Here is a 13,300-nt window from a genome sequence, read left to right on the forward strand (position 1 = left end):
TTTTCCTCTACTACTACTAGAGCCATAACGTGACCTCCCTTGTCTAATTCATCTTTGCATTCACCATATGACATAAAAGCGCTAACTTTCTTCTTTGGTGCACTGATTTCGGATGGTTGTAATGGAGCTAAAATAATCTTCTTTTCATTCATCTTAAAAGAATAAGTATGTTTGTAGCCGTCATACAACACCCTTCTATCATAAAGCCAAGGTCTTCCCAACAGCAAATGATAAGCATTCATAGGAGCAACATCACACCATACTTTATCTTTATAATACTTGCCAATAGAAAATGAAACTAAACATCTTTTAGTTACATTGATGTCATTTCCTTTTTGCAGCCAACATAATTGGTATGGATGTGGATGAGGGATGGTATCCAACTTTAGCTTATGTACCATCTCCAAAAAAACCACATTCTCAAAGCTACCGTTGTCGATGATCACCAAGCACACCTTGCCAAAAGAAGTGCATTTAGTATGAAACACATTTTTCCTCACCCAACTTTCATTGTCGGCCACATAGGACACTTGTAAACTACGTTGCAATACAATAGACAAACCATGATCAGCATAAGTAATCTCTTCCTCATCATCATCGAATTTTGGTTTATCCTTAGCTTAATCTTCTCCTCCATCACTATGATCTTCAACCAAAGTTACAATCCTCCTATTTGGATAATCTGAAGCAATATGCCCAAAACCATGACATTTGAAGCATTTTCGGCCACTTGGGGTAGAAGAATTAGGTGTTCTTTTGCTACTAGCAGATTCTTCACCCTTTTCTTGTACCTTCGATATCACCTTGCTTTGGACAGTAGGCTTGGAACTTCCTCCTTTTGTATAGCCTTCTTTTGAGCCATACCGAAAACTCTTTTCAAACTTCTGTTGCTTTTAAACTTTTAATGCCAACTTGCTCACATCATTTAAAGACCAATATGGCTATAGCTGAACAACTTTAGCAATGTCATACTGCAGACCTCCTAAGTATCTTGCAATTGTTTACTCTTCCGGTTCCACAAGCTCTCCTTTTAACATCAAATTATCGAATTCTGCAGTGTACTCCTCCACACTAAGATCTTTTTGCTTGAAATCATGTATTTTGAGAAAGATCTCTTGCCTATAATTATAAGGTAAATATTTTCTCTTCAACTCCCTTTTCATTTTCTCCTATGTAACGATCTTACTCTTCCCCTCACGTTCTCTTTGTTTCTTTAGATTTTCCCACCAAAAAGATGCATTCTGCTTGAGTTTGAGTGCCATAAGTTCGACCTTCTTTTGTTCTGATGTTTCATGAAAATCGAAAATTCTTTCTACTATATTAAGCCAATCAATAAAGTCATCAACATTTATTTTACCTTCAAATTTTGGAATATCAAATCTGGGGTTATATTTATTCTGCCACTTGTCTTGGACTCCATTTCTTCTCTGACATCTTCTCGACTCCCTTTGAAGAGGAGGTGTATCATCATCAGAAGTAAACTCTCGAGCATCATTTTAATGCTGGTTGTGTCTACTTTGAAGTTTGTCGATTATTTCATTTTTTTCTTGTAGGCTACGCAGTAATTTTCGTAGCTGCAGCCTCAACGACTCAGCGTCATCTTCATGGTCGCTACCTTCACCAACTACATCTTTTCCATTCCGCCTTGCCATGATCTCTAGCCTTTAGCTCTAATACCAAACTGATACCGGTGAGGGTAAAACGTAGAATAGATTTCCAAAGAACACCGATAGAATATTTTTTTTTCAGATAGAAAACATCACAGTAGACAAGGAACGAACTGATACCGGAAGTACTAACGAAGCAACTTTGATAAAAATGAAAAGTAGCTCACCACTAAGTTTAAAATCATAATGGGATATAGAAAGTTCACCACCCAACGGAAATTAAACGAGAATACAGAACTAGAAAATAAAAGACTCACCACTCAAGGATGCATCAAAGAGATACAGAGTTTAAGGGGGTTCTCTAAGAGAGCTCCTGGCCAAATATCATCAGTTTCTCAAGTCCTTTCTAAGCCCTAAACCCAAAAATAAATACTAGTGCATGAAACAACCCTTCATGCATAGGGAATTTTAAAATTAAGTGCTTTACAACTGCCAACCAACTCCATTAATGTATTCCTTAGCCATGAAGAAAAGCACCATGATACAGCTTTACAGCTGCCAACCAACTCCATTAATGTATTCCTTTGTGCAAGGAATATGCTGATGAGCTGTCTTATCTGAGTAGGCTGAGTTGAAGATTATGTGGCAATATTATTGGCTGAAAAAAATATTATATTATCAGCATGGTCCATATGAACAGATTGTAGCAAATTAGACACTCTAGTGTCAAGGATGCTTGACTTGTCTCAGTCCAGTTACATAAACACCATTGTAAAAATGTTTGGCATGGAAAATTCCAAGAGATATTTCATACCAATGAGACCTGGGATATCGCTTTCTAGGAGTATGTCCCCAAAGATTCTTAAAGAAAGGGTGAACTATAGGGAAATCTAGGGGCAACATCATATGCATAGAGGAAGAATAGAAAAACAAAAAATCCCTAAATTTTTCACCAATTGTATTCGTAGTTGTGCGAAGATTGGTGCGCAAAATCTGTAAAATTAAAAACTACGTATATGAAAGATTGTGTTTTACCTAGGGAGATCGTTTACTTTGAGTCAAGATATGTGTGTGAAACAGCTTTTTGCAAGTAAAGATACTATCATCCATATTTCAAGATGGAATTCATAAGCAGGAATCATCAAATCATTTCAGAAAAATATTTTTCATAAGAGTGTATGAGAAAATCCAATTTTTAGCATTCCAATTGTTAAGCGAATCCGAAAATGAAATGAACACTTTCATGCATTCAGACAAGACAATGCTACAGATTTTCAAATACAATCATGAAGACAAAATATTTTTGTATTCAACACATAATTTACAACATGTTATTTAGGCATGTAATGGCAATCAAGTGATTTGATCATTCAATAAAGTCCGAAAAATAATTTTAACTAGTTTATGTATTCGGACACATCAACATTCCTAATTCTCTTCTTATGAAATCAAATTGCTCTTCACTTAGAGGTTTTGTAAAAATATCAGCTAGTTGATGTTTAGTATCAATGAACTCTATGATTACGTCATGATTAGTAACATGATCTCATATAAAGTGATGTCTAATATCAATATGTTTTGTTCTTGAGTGTTGTATAGGATTCTTTGTCAAGCATATTGCACTTGTGTTATCACATTTAATGGGAATATTTTTAAGATGAACTTTATAATCTTCTAAGGTGTTTTTCATCCATACAACTTGTGCACAGCATGCACTTGCTGCAATATATTCAGCTTCGGTTGTTGATAGTGCAACCGAGTTTTGTTTCTTAGATGACCAAGAAACAAGGGCATGTCCTAAAAATTGACATGTTCCTGATGTACTTTTTCTATCTAGTCTACAGCCAACAAAGTCCGCATCAGCATAAGCAATTAACTCAAGATTCTTTGATTTTGGTGTATATGTGTTACCTTTCAGTGCTGAATGAGTGGGGTATTTATAGGCCCCAACCCAGTTTGAAATTGGAGCTCAAAACTGTCAATTCCGAAAATTCCGGGATCTGGCGGTTGCACCTCCTGACTGGAGCGGTTGCACCGCCTAGCAGAGTTCGAAGACTGCGCCTCTAGGCGGTGCCACCTCCTGTCAGGGGCGGTTGCACCTCCTACCAAAGCTCGAAGACCGAGCTCAGGCGGTGCCACCTCCTGACAGAGGCGGTTACACCGCTCAACCAGAGCTCGGAGACCGAGCCCAAGCGGTGCCACCTCTGTCAGGGGAGATTGCACCGCCAGTCTCGCTCGGAGACTGAGCCCAAGCGGTGCCACCTCGTGGCTGGGGCAGTTGCACGGCCCAGTCTCGCTCGGAGACTTAGCCCAGGCGGTGCCACCTCCTGGCTTGGGCGGTTCAACCGCCTGGCAGAAATCAGGGTCTGAATGGGTTGATCCATTCCGCCCAATTTGGGTTTTTCAGGGGCCCAATTGCCCCAAGATTAAGTTAATGGGATCACCTCCCATTTCCAACTTAATCATTGTGCTAACTACAATATTTCCTAAGACATTTACTACAACTTGCTCCGGTGCATCAATCGCTTCTTCCGACGAGCTTCCGGCGAACTTCCGTCGATCATCCGATGAACCCTCGGTGATGCTCCTGCGGACTTCCAGAAAACTCCTGGACTTGCGACGATCCACTTGGCGAGTTCCGACGAGCTACTTTGGCAAGCTCATGGACTTCTCGGATTTGTTCCCGCAGAACCTCCGACGACTGTCCGAACTTCCGTCGAACTCTCGAACTCCTAACGTGATCATTGTCTTGACTCCGACACAACTCCTGCCGCATATCTTACTTTCATCATAGTTAATCCTGCACACTTAAAACAAAACTTCAATTGAGACAATTAATCCTAAGCAATTAACCAAGTTGTCCGACATGTCATTGGTCCCTTGACGCTTCGTCCGATTCTTCGGCGCATCGTCCTTTCCTGCAGCCTATTGCCCAATCGGCCAGTTGACTCCGCAACTCCGATATCCTTGGCACAATACCTGCTCTTCTTGGCCCGATGCCCGAGTCCACGGCCCGAAGCCTTCTGTCGATACGTCGACCGATCCACCGGCCCGACGTCCAATCTTTTGACATGTTCCTCCAGCACAACATGATTTTCCTGCTTTAATTGTCTCATCCTGATCGAAGCATCCTGCATCACTCAAAACGCAGATTAAATCATAAACATATATCAAGTAGTTTCATTATCAAAATACGAGATTCAACAATTTCAAGGTATAACAAAGACTTGTAACATTTCAAAAACATATCAAAGAACAAAACATGAATAGAAGCTCAAATGTCACATGACGATGCATTCATTTCATTCTTATCCAAAGCATGCATAGAAATATAGCTAAAGCTTTGGATATCATATCAAACACATAGAAGGTGAAGTGGGATCATAACATAATATGGTCCATCCATTTCTGAATGACCACCAAACATAAGTCTCCCACGTCTGGGAGCTCCATCCACCCACATCTGAGTGAAGTCATAGGGGGCCGGTAGAGCATTACGGGCTCTAAGCATAACTCCCTTTACCATTTCTGGTAAAGGTTCACATTTATCCCACAAACACTAGAGTACAAAGGGATTGTATGAATAATGAAATTAGCATATATCAGAAGCACATGCGGAACAACGAAATGTACATATGTCTTTCGAGTCAATACAATACAAACATAATCTTTCACAAATGTATTCAGATTTGAAAGGAAACAAAAGCAAGAGCATACAAGGATTTCAAGAAATCACATATAGCTCAATTGAAATAAGAAAGTTAGATGAATTCAATAACCAAAGAAATGAAACTGGAAGAGGCACATATCGAAAGCAAATGCGGAACAATGGGATGCATGTGCCGAATCATTACGATGCAAACATGAACTTTAGATGATAGCTGCAGATGTACAAATAAATAAAGGACAAAAGTATACAAGAATTTAAGGTAATAATGTAAAGCTTAATTGAAGTAAGATTTTTTGCCGAAGTCGATTTTCAAAGAGAAGACATAAGAAAAGCCGAAATTTACCAAAGCTCGATTATGGCAGAATCTGATAGGAACATTGTATGAACTATTTGGATTATCAAATATACTCCAATTTATACAAAATAGGTGTCACTAGAAAGCTTTGTCAATCTAGTTTTATGAAAATCAAATTTTACAAGAATTGGAATTTACAACAGGGAGTTACAGATAATTTCGTATCTAAAGGTCTAAATATATTAGCTCTGTTTTATTGAATCCATAGGGTCAATGAAAGCAGATGTTTCAGTTAGCAATTACTCCAAAAATTTGAAATTAGGTAAATACAGAAAGAATTTTGAGTCTAGCTTCGAATAAATCATACTTTGTATGAATCTGAGTTCACAGCTGAATGTTATAAGTAGTTAAGCAATAAGAGGTCAGAAATTTCAGTCCCTGTTTTGTAGAATCTGTAGGATTAATTTAAACAGAAGTCTTAGTAGGCATTTAGACTCCAAATCATTCGATCTTAGTATCAAAATAAAGATATTTTTTTTTCTTCATTCAAATAGAATAGGTTTCGTCTAAATCAGAGTTTATTACAAAATGTTATGACCGAAACATTGCATAGAGGTTAGATTACTGAAAAATTACAGATTCATGGCTTTATATCAAAACGAAAAAAGGTCTGGTTCTCAGTTGAAATCTCTCAAATTTTGCAGAATAAAAATGGAAACAGAGATTAAGGTTACTGTGGTATGGGGTTAGAACACTTGCCTTAAAATTATTTGAATCCCAAATGTGGAAAAATTGATGAAAAACCTCAAGCTCTTCTTCTTCTTCTTCTTCTTCCCTTCTCTTCTCTTCTCAAACTCACATTGGCTGCAACTCTTCAGGTTTGTTTTCTTTAACCTTTCATCTAATTCTTTTTTTTTTGAGTTTTGGCTAATGCAAAAGTTGCAAGGTGTCATGCATGCATGAAAGGGGCTAGGTGTCATCTTTAGAGTAAACATAAGTGGCACCATTAGGTTAGCTAGTGACATATGTCCACTATTTTTTTTTTTAACTTAAATCTGAATCTTTCATAAATTATATCAAACTTCTAATATTTACTCTTAGGTCCCTAGCCATAAACTTTTAATATAATATCATTTAATATAAAATTATTATTAAATAATCCTTATTTTTACAAACAAACCTTTTACTAAATTTTTAAAAATGGGGGATGTTACACTATCCCCTCCTTAAAGAAAAATTTAGTTCTCTAAATTTATCATACCTCATTCAACGAAAAGATGAAGATAAGCTTTTATCATTTCTTCCTCAAGCTCCCAAGTTGTTTCCTCTCCAGAATGATATCTCAAGATCTTTTCTTTTTTATCAACAATCTGAGTGGGCTCTTCCACATAAGACAAGTCTTTATCAATCACCATCGGCTCATACGTAATGATATCATAGGGATTAGGTATATACTTTCTGATCATTGAAACATGAAATATATCATGGATATGGCACAATGATGGTCGCATGGCAATCCTGTAAGCGACAGAACCAACCCTCTCAAGAATCTCAAAAGGTCCAATAAATCTTGGGCTTAACTTTCCTTTCTTCCCAAATCTTACAATGCCTTTAGAAGGGGAGACCTTTAGGAATACAAAATCCTCAATTTGAAACTCAATATTTCGTCTTCTGTTATCAACATAACTCCTTTGATGACTCTGAGCAGTCTTTAACCTTTTTCTTATAAGTTAAATTTTCTCAATAGTCTCTTGTACTTTTTCTGGTGCTAATAACTTTCTATCGCCAATTTCTTCCCAACATATAGGCGTCCTGCACTTTTGCCCATATAAAGCTTCATAAGGAGCCATCTGAATACTTGAATGATAACTATTATTGTAAGTGAACTCAATAAGAGAAATATCTTTATCCCATTCACCTTTCCAATCCATAACATAGGCTCGAAGCAAATCCTCAAGTGTTTGAATGGTTCTTTCTGATTGACCATCAGTTTGAGGGTGATATGCAATGCTAAACTTGACTTTAGTGTCAATAGATATCTGTAACCTTCTCCAAAATCTAGATAGAAATCTGGAGTCTCTATCAGAGATGATCTGCTTTGGAACACCGTGAAGTCTTACTATTTCATTGATATATAAATCTGCAAGCCTATCAAGAGAATAAATCATATTGATCGGTAGGAAATGTGCAGATTTCGTTAATCTATCAATGATAACCCATATAGCATCATGCTTTCTAGAAGTTCGGGGTAGTCCTGAAATAAAGTCCATGGTAATACATTCCCATTTCCATTCAGGAATATCTAAATGTTGCAACAAACCTCCAGGTCTTTGGTGTTCTGCTTTGATTTGCTGACAAGTCAAACACTTTGAAACATATATTGCAATCTCCTTCTTCATGCCTTCCCACCAATAATGACTTTGGAGATCTCTATACATCTTAGTACTATAAGGATGCATGGTGTACTTTGAATTATGACCTTCCCTCAAGATTTGATTTTTGATATCTGAGTCATTTGGAACACATATTCTATCCTCAAATCTCAATAAGCCATCCTCTGAAACTCAAAAATTCAATTTCAATCCCTTTTCTACTTCATTCCTTAAGCAGATCAAGCATCAATCTCGTAGTTGTCCTTCTTTAATTTGTTGAATGAGATCAGATTGCACTTGCATGGAGGCCATTAATATCATTGAGTCTTGCCCTTTTCTCATAACATTCAAATCATAATTCTCTTCTAATAACTTTCATTGCTTCACAACCAAAGTCACCATAAAACTTGTAGATTTTATACTAAGGGCATCTGCTACAACATTAGCTTAACCCGGATGATAACGAATGGTACAATCATAATCCTTTAGAAGTTCTATCTATCTCCACTGCCTCATGTTTAACTCTTTTTGAGTAAAAAATTACTTTAAACTCTTATGATCAGTAAAGATTTCAAATGTTCGTCCATACAAGTAATGCCTCCAAATCTTTAGAGCAAAAACAATTACTGCCAATTCCAAATCATGAGTTGGATAATTCAGTTCATAATCTTTAGTTGTCTATAAGCTTAAGCAATCACTTTCCCTTCTTACATCAAAACACATCCAAGTCCCTTTCTTGAGGCATCAGTATAAACCATAAATCCCTCATCACCACTTGGAATAGTGAGAATAGGGGCACTAGTCAATCTCCTTTTTAACTCTTGAAAACTTTGCTCATAATCATCACCCCATACAAATTTCACATTCTTTTGAGTGAGTTTGGTGAGAGGTTGAGCGATTCAAGAAAATCCCTCCACAAATCTCCTATAATAACCTGCCATACCCAAGAAGCTTCTAACTTCTGTCACGTTTGTTGGTACTTCCCACTTAACCACAGTTTCCAATTTCTTTGGATCAACAAATATACCCTTCCCTGAAATCACATGGCCTAAGAAGTAATTTCATTCAACCAAAATTCACATTTGCTGAACTTTGCATGCAACTTCTTTTCCAAGATTCATGGAATTTTGGATTCATGACTTGGTCTTACATTTGTTTATGAGATGGTTGAAATCTTTGTACATTTGAATTCTTCCCTTCTCCTTTCAATTTATGCATGTTATATGTTAAAGATTTAAAACCATGTTTTGGTATCATGCATATCTAAGAAATATTGATGTGACAAATTGAATAAGTTGAAAATGAATGATGATTTTTCTCTTGAATATAACTTGTGATATTTTTTATATAAATCATCATTTTGATTTCTCGACATTCGATACATGAGATTTTATTATAAATCAAAATTTCTCATTAATCGATCTTCTACGATTTTACTTGCTATTCTCTTGAGAGGAGATTTTCTAAATGAATCATGATTTTTCCTTGTGAGTTCTTGGAGTTATTACTTGATTTTTCTTTTAAAACAAGATCTCTTCTTTGTACTCCTATGATTTTTCTTGATATTTTATTTAAAGAAGATATTTACTATATGAATCATGTCTTTTGGTATTCAAATGATTTTATCCTTCATGACATGATTTCTTTGTATTTATGGCTTGCATGGCTTGAAATGTTTTGGTATAATGCATGCAATGATGAAATATTCATAAAGTTAAAATGATGTATGCAATACTTATGATAATGATGTACATGATGTATTTATTGCATATGATGTGTATCATGAATGCTTTAAATGATAAATGTTTGGTATCATGATCAACATGTTGATAAATGCTTGAAAATTTTAATGTTTGAGTATCATGTATGATATGCTTATTAATGATGATTGATTTATTTTTCGGTATCGTTCATGAAAAATAAGGTTATTGAAATTATGTATGTTTTAATTTGAATATATAATGATGCACAAATAAGAATGATACTTACCTTTGTCATATTATGAAAATTGATATAAGGGTCTTCCCTTCTTTTTGACAATGACAAAGAGGGAGCAAGAATTTCTAGCGTGGACATCATAAAAAGAGGCAAACTAACTAGCTTGCACAATTCAAGATGAAAGCAAAAATTGCACTTCTCCAAAGATAAGATGCAAATGTAACATTTGCCAAATTGTTTGCTTGCCTCATGTAAAACATTATCTCTTGCTAGTTTGGCATTTTTGCTAGCTTGTATGTTGCAAAACTTGATCACTTTTTCAAACATTTTGCTAGCTTACACTTTGCAAAGAAAGCAAAAATGGCACTTCTAGAAGAAAGAGCTTGTTATTTTGAACATCACAAGCTTGCCTATCTTAAGAAACAAAAATTACAAAAGTGCTATCTCGCCTATCTCAAAAAGCAAAACTTGCAACTTGCATATCGCAATAGGAGCAAGAATTATGAGCTAACACAAGAAAGCTATCTTGCATTTGCTTTCAAAATTTTTGCTAGCTTGTATATTGTGAAACTTACATATCGTAAAAATTGCTAGCTTGTAGTCTAAAGAGAAGCAAAAAGTTGCTATCTCAAAAGAAGCAAATGTGCTATCTTTCCTATCTTAAGAGGCAAAAATGCTAACTTGCACATCTAGCAAAACTTGACAAATTTGCATATTTCAAGAAGCAAGAGTTGCTTTCTTGAACATCTCAATATTGCTAGCTTGCATGATGTAGAACTTGCTATCTTGAACATTACAAAAAGTGCTATCTTGTATGCTGTAAAACTTGCATATCTAAAACTTGATAGCTTGAATGTCCTAAGCATAATGCATTACTTGCTAAATTTTCTAGCTTCAAAACTGCATGATGATAAAACTTAATATTATGTTTTTCATGCAATGAGTTGAACTTATATTACAAACACAAAGAATAGTTGTACTTCTCCTTTTTGTTGATGACAAAGGGGGAGAAGTATGTTGATGACATGATATGCATGAGTTCATAATGACGTGTTGCAAGTATTCATGATGAATATTGCAATGACTTGAATTCAGTTTGAATTCAAGGTTCTGTCAATATGGCATATTGATAGGGGAAGTTTGTTTAAACTCCGGGAGTCAAGTTTAACTCCGTCATCAATTGGTTGTCATCATCAAAAAGAGGGAGATTGTTGAATCTCATATTTTGATGATGAAACCAATTGATAATTATGTTTATGTTTAACTGTATTTTGAGTGATGCAGGTCTACTCGATCAGGATTAGTCAATTAACGCAGGAGGAATTGACGTTGCGCCGGAGGAGATCACGTTAGGATATTGGATGGCAGAAGGCTTCGGACGTCGGGCATCGGGCCAAGAGCGGAATTGCGCCAAGGATATCGACGTTGCGGAGGTCAACCGCCGATTGGGCAACAAGCCGCAAGAGAGGACGATGCACCGAAGAATCGGACGAAGCGCCAACCAATGACGTGCCGGGCAACAGAATGTCAATTCGCTTTATAATAATTGTCTAAATCGGAGTAGAGTTTTTGCTTGTGTGTGCAGGATTAACTACGATAACGATGAAGACATAAAGCAAAACAAAGTGTCGGAGTCAAGCACGAAGGATTCATTACGAGTTCGAGAGTTCGACGGAAGTCCGAAGGTTCATCAGGAATGCTGCCGGAACTAGCCAAGAATGAGTAGGGAGCTTGCCGAAGGGTTTTTCGGAAGCTCACCGGAAGATTCGTTGGAAGTTCGCGGAGCTCGCCGAGAAAGATCGGAGCTTGCTGAAGAAGCTCATCGGAACTCGCCAAGATCAAATCGTGAAGTCTAGGAGCTTGCCGGGAGTCCGCAGAATGGTTTCCGAGAATTTATCGGAAGACCGCCAGAAGTTCGCCGGAAGCTCGCTAGAAGAAGTCTTGACTTACGGACTTTGTAATAGCTTAGAAAATGTCTTTAAATTCGTAGTTAGCATGTTAATTAGGATTAGGATTAGGTATTAATCCTATAACCCAAGTAGGGGCCAATTGGGCCTGAGTTCGGATTGGTTTGGGCCAAGTTTGGAGCCCAACCGGTGAGCTGAATTGGCCTAGGCGGTGGCAATAGGCGGTGGCACCGACCAGCACCCGAGAGCTGGGCGGTGAAACCTCCTGGGCTGGGCGGTGGCACCGCTTGGCTGGGTGGTGGCACCGCCAGCATCGGGAACATAAGAGAATTCAAATTTTTGGAGCCCAAATTTGAATCCTCTTGAGGCCTATAAATACCCCTCAAGTCTCAGCTGAGAACACAACTTTTTGAGCAGCAAGTGATTGAGAGAAAAGTCTTAGAAGAGTCTTTGCTAGTCTTGTTTTCAATTTTCTAGTGTTCACCTCCTTCCTTCTTGCTGAAAATCTGTAAGAGAGTGAACCGCTTGTAAAAGTTGTAAGAGGGGTATTTACCCTTCCCTTTCAAGAGATTTGCTAGTGGAAGGTGGGAGCCTCATCGAAGAGGGGCCTCGCAAGTGGATGTAGGTCATTTGACCGAACCACTGTAAAATCGGCGTAATCTCTGGTTTGCATTTACTTATTGTCATTTATATTACTGCAAACCATTTGCACTTTAATGCTATACTGCTTTGTCTCCGTCTTACTTATCTCTTTAAGTTAAAACGCAATCGAAACGTTTTTAAACGAAAACGTTGCTTTTATCGTACGAAGTTTCTGAAAAGTGTTTAATTCGTGAAAAGTTTATCGTACTTCACCGCTGCACTAATTCACCCCCCCCCCCCCCCCCCCCTCTTAGTGCCGCTCCGATCCTAACACATAGGGGGTCGGCAGAGCATCGTGGGCTCTAAGCATAACTCCCTTTACCATTTCAGGTAAAGGTTCACATTTATCCCACAAATACCAAAGTACAAAAGGACAGTATGAATAATGAAATTAGCATATATCGGAAGCACATGCGGAACAACGAAATGTACATATGCCTTTCGAGTCAATACGATACAAACATAATATTTCACAAATGTATTCAGATTTCAAAGGAAATAAAAGCAAGAGCATACAAGGATTTCAAGAAATCATATATAGCTCCATTGAAATAAGAAAGTTAGATGAATTCAATGACCAAAGAAATGAAACTGGAAGAGGCACATATCGAAAGCAAATACGGAACAATGGGATGCATGTGCCGAATCATTACGATGCAAACATGAACTTTAGATGATAGCTGTAGATGTACAAATAAATAAAGGACAAATGTATACAGGAATTTAAGGTAATAATGTAAAGCTTAACTTAAGTAAGAGTTTTTGCCGAAATCGATTTTCAAAGAGAAGAAACAAGAAAAGCCGAAATTGACCAAAGCTTGATTCTAGCAGGATTTGATAGGAACATTGTATGAACTATTTGGATAACC

Source organism: Musa acuminata, chromosome BXJ3-11 (genome assembly GCF_036884655.1).
Source record: "Musa acuminata AAA Group cultivar baxijiao chromosome BXJ3-11, Cavendish_Baxijiao_AAA, whole genome shotgun sequence".
Lineage (NCBI taxonomy): Eukaryota > Viridiplantae > Streptophyta > Magnoliopsida > Zingiberales > Musaceae > Musa > Musa acuminata.